General features: G+C 44.3%; 1 protein-coding gene across 1 annotated transcript in view; it reads left to right on the top strand.

The window, feature by feature from the left end:
- The window catches only part of LOC310857647 (uncharacterized protein), a 27,428-nt gene that overhangs the window by 957 nt on the left and 21,471 nt on the right, over positions 1-5,000 (top strand). The window lies entirely within an intron of this gene.

The raw sequence follows: 5,000 nt of genomic DNA, 5'->3' as shown, positions 1-5,000 counted from the left end.
CGTCTTCTTTTTGTTTGATTGGTCAGTGTAGCTTTCAGAGAGTGAGTGAGTGAGTTCTCCATGGCTTCAATTAGTGTCAGTGAGACAGACGGTGGGTATCTGTGCTGCCTGCCTGCCACGCTTGCTGCTCTTACTCTCTGACACAAAGGACGCTCATCAGTCGCTTTCTTCCTCACTGCCTCTTTTGTCTTTGTGTTCTTCCTCGTGCGGTGCGGTTGGTCGGTCGATCCGTGGAAGGATCTTGATTGGATTTGTTTCTCGTAGCGATATGTCCCTGCGGACAAGTTGCTGTAGAATCAAACAGGTCTGGGTTAGTCTGACTCGTCTCATGGGGCGGGGGGGGGGTATTTTTGGCTCTGTGCCCAACAGCTTCGAGCCTACAATGCTCTAAATGTTACACACTTTGAAAAACAAAGTGGAGAGTTGTTAGGTAGCTTATGAACTGTATGCTTATATGTTAATGGTGGTGGTGGGGGGGGGGTCTTCCACTGCTGTGCTTTGGAACACGTGCTTGCCCTCTGGCTAAACCTCGGGCACAAAGTGTTATGAACCCTGTTTTATGTATTTACTATACTGTAGGTGTAGTGTCTGTCATGCATGTCTGATGTCTGTGTGTTCTTTGCATTTACTGTGTGTGTGTGTGTGTGTGTGTGTGTGTGTGTGTGTGTGTGTGTGTGTGTGTGTGTGTGTGTGTGTGTGTGTGCGCCTGTGTGTGTTTTGTCCTAGTCCTCCCCTTGACTTTGAACCATGACTGTTTCCTCTAACGTACGTCATGTGGGGAGACCATGTTTCCATGCATACAACCAAGATGAGATCAACAGACTATTACTTTTACCATATCTTTTATATGACCAAGCATGGACATATCCTGCCAGAACCGGCAAGTTATGGTACTTTGATCGTGTACATTTATAATAAAAAACACACTACACTTAATAAAAATGTATATCCTGTGACTTTTTGGAGACAAAGATGGGAGAGCCACCCATATGATCTTAATATGTGTGATGATGTTTCCTGTTGTTGAAAGTTTAATATGTTGAATGATCCTTCCCTAAGGGCAGAAAAGCACACTGTCACTTCTAAGAAAGCCAGTTTGACCACCCTTTTGAGCTGAGTTTCGAACACACACACAGGCGCGTGAGTGCGTGCGACACGTGTGTGTACGTGTGTGTGTGTGTGTGTGTGTGTGTGTGTGTGTGTGTGGCAGTATTTGCTTCCTTGGCGAGGCCACCCCTCCTGTACCTGTCCGTGTCACGTTTCAAGGTGAGGGTCAGTAAGGGGGCCCCTGTGCAGTGGGACCGGGACATGACAAAGAGGGCTTGTGCCCGCACAGAATCCAGACCACCGTCTCCTGCCACCTGAGACTCTCTTGGGCACGTGTTCGCCCCTTCCACCCACCCAGTGTGTCCTCCTGGAGACACCATCTAAAAGCTCCATGACACTGCACTGCCTATCACACATTGGCTGCAGACTTTGGACAGTAATACAGAGTGTGGTCGAATGGTTCCATTTGGTTCCATACATTCTGTGACATTCTGTGACTTACACAGAGGATTTTACTGTGTAGTTTGTTGTACCTCAGAGCATTCGACCCACATCTACCTCAGACGCTGATCTGCATTTTAAAAGCATCTTTAATGGACGAGGAACGGCACAGTACAATCCTGAGTGTCAAACTCAAAGTTAAGACACTTTGACATTCACATTTTGCTGTGTAGATGTCTGCTGCATCTGTTAAAATGCAGTTAAACAAGTATACATTACATCTTAGTGCCTTCTCTTTTTTTGCTCACTAGCAGTCACCCTGTTCAGTGTTCACCCGCCCCTCGCCGTTGCTTTTCCTTCTCATATACACTAAAGTCTTTGTGGAACTGGGAAAGCTGCTGAAAAGAGCTCTGTAATGTATACAAGTCTGTGGTGCACGAGGCAAACTCAGGAATCTCTCAGCTCACCCAATCTTCAACTATTAGTCTATATTTAGTAGCTATACCCTGCATCAATGTGTCAATATGGTATTAATTTGTGTCTGTGTTGAGTCAAACCAGAGGATCCTCCTGCCATTATTCAGTCAGTTTCACTTTGTTTAAACAAATTCTAAACAAATAGTCTCAAAGTAGTTTGCTTTTAATTTAAAGCATATAGCTTTCAAAGCATTTTAAAGATGAACCACAAAACAACATAGCACTAAAGAATAAAGTTGATGATGTTAATTTTGAGGTGGTCTTGGCTTAAAGGGATAGTTCACCCCCAAAATGACTTTTTTTCTATTGATTACATACACTCCATGGAGCCTTGAATACATGGAGATGTTCTTTGAGGGGCTACATACATTGGCTTGTGGTTGGCTGATCACCCCATAGTGATGATTTGATTGGCTGAGCAAAGTACATATTGAAGATAAAAGTGAGGGCAGAAAAGTGAGGACGCCAAAAGTGATTGGCCGGAATTACCTTTGTGATGATGATTTGATTAGCTGAGCACGGAATGTAATGTAGGATGATAAAAGCGCCTTTTTTGTTACCAATAATTCCATTGAGTCTCCATTGAGTCTCCTACCAGAGACTGGCGTCTCCATTGAGTCTCCTACCAGAGACTGGCGTCTCCATTGAGTCTCATACCAGAGACTGGCGTCTCCATTGAGTCTCATACCAGAGACTGGCGTCTCCATTGAGTCATACCAGAGACTGGCGTCTCCATTGGGTCTTATATACCAGAGACTGGCGTCTCCATTGAGTCTCATACCAGAGACTAGCGTCTCCATTGAGTCTCATACCAGAGACTGGCGTCTCCATTGAGTCTCCTACCAGAGACTGGCGTCTCCATTGAGTCTCCTACCAGAGACTCCAGTCATCAAATTATTGGCTTGGGAATGAGACAAAAACAAACAAATGTCCATGAATTCAAGGCTTCAATGTATAATTGATAGAAAATAATTATGTTTGGGTTAACTATCCATTTAAAGCATTCACGTGCAACCATTTTGTCCTGACATCAGGGTTATCTTAAAGGTTGTATGCTTGTTTAAATGGATAAATCTGCGAAACCTCATAAACGTTAAATTGTCTGTCCGGCAACGGATCCTCGAAACGAAAATAAACAAACAATACTGACAGACAAGGACGACTGCAAGGGGGAAACCTGTAAAGTGTGCAGTTTCCCCCCCCCCACCCCCCCCCCCCCCCCCCTTTCTCTCCAACCGAAAGACGGTTGGAGGTCGAGCTGTCTCTGTTCTCATGGATCATCTGTATTTGGGGGGCGTGAGTTCATTCACTGAGACCTTCACTCAATTTAGATTAGAGATTAGAAGCTGGGCTAAATCATTTCAAGTCAACACAGAACGAATAAATAGACACCGGCAACCACTGACGTCTTTAAAAGAACGTACTTAAGCAGACATTTGAGGTAGAGAGAATGGAAACAAGGACAAAGGCTAGAGAGGTTCCTTCAGGTGACCTTCAGGTGGGTTGTGTGTGTGGGCGTAGTGAAGGTAGGTGTGTGTCTGTACATGTGCAAGCTTTCGGGGCTGGGGACGGGGGATCTCATGTTTCACCTGTCCCACTGGTCCACGGACCCGTGACCAGTGAGGTGAGGGCTAGACATAACATGCCTGCTGACAGAGCAACTTCTGTGGAGGAGAAACGAGAGAACACGAGGAACTGGATCATTATCACACACTGGCGGTCACAAGGCCTCTGCGCTCATATGCAAACCAGCCGCGGATAAAAGGATGTCACAGGCCTAATGTGCACACATGTATGCGGCGTATGAGAAAGGTTCAGTGAGAACATAGTGCACGACTGTACGTCCTGGTAGCTGGTAGGGCTGTCCTCAACGGAATAAATTCTAAAGTCGCCTAATCATCCTTGGAATTTGTCGACTAATCGATTTGTTGATCAACTCGACAGATCTGTAAAATTGTGTTTGCTGCCTTTTCAGATTGGTGAGTTTGAGAACTGAACATCAGAATTATTGTTTATATTATTATACACAACACAACATAAAAAGACAGGAGAGAGAGCCTGAGAAACGGCCATACAACCACATACAAGCATTTGCAGCAGGCACTCAAATGGCCTCTTTGTAGGCCCTGTAATTGGAATGAGTGGACTTTAAATAATTTGACTATATGTGCAGGTACATGAGACATAATGTGCACATGCTAATGTTGATTAAACATAACAATGGCTACTGGCTATTGACATAAAGTTATAGAGTTTACAAGAGATGTGCTTGGGGGGGGGGGGGGGAGCATAACAAAGTCTTTGTCAACAAAGTCTTCCAATCCAACTCCAAACTGACGGATTAATAGATTATTTGGCTTTAAGTGGACAGCCACAGTAGCTATAGTAGAAGCCCCAGGAGGGGTCCATGCGCAGTTGCGCACCCCCCCTTATTTATTTTTCTAGTTTGGATTTTTGGGATCCATAGGACCTCTAATATACATATTTTGATGAACCCAAGAACAAATATGGCCTAAAGTATTCAATGTTTTAGACCTGCCAAATTGCTGGTGGGAAAAAAAAAATGGGACCAACCTTGTCATGCCACCTTGTCAGGAAGGGGGTAAATACCTAATTGATTCAAGGTTTGACTACATTTTGGCGAGAGAAACAGCCATAGTTATTTTCCAAAAGGTCCCTTTAGCTGTCACTTCAATATGGAAATGGGTAATGGGTTACATGGATACCTTCAAGCCTTTACAGACATGCCAAATTTATGCCAATATCATGCCGTTTTGGGCAAGAACCATGACGTTTTATACATGCAGAACAAATGTGTAATTTCTGCCTATTGTAAAAATGAGACCACTTTACTCTATAGCTGTATGAGACCACTGTACTTTATCTATAGCTGCATGGGAACACTGTTCTACATCTAGATACCACTGTACTGTATCTAGACCACTGCACTGCATCTATAGCTGCACAAGACCACTGTACCTAAACCACTGTACTGCATCTGTATCTGTATGAGACCACTGTACTGCATCTTGACTA

This window comes from Protomyctophum parallelum, assembly GCF_964188405.1.
Source record: "Protomyctophum parallelum genome assembly, chromosome: 4".
In the NCBI taxonomy this organism is placed as follows: Eukaryota; Metazoa; Chordata; class Actinopteri; order Myctophiformes; family Myctophidae; genus Protomyctophum; species Protomyctophum parallelum.
The sequence above is the reverse complement of the archived record's forward strand: the minus strand, read 5'-3'. Positions and strand labels throughout refer to the sequence as shown.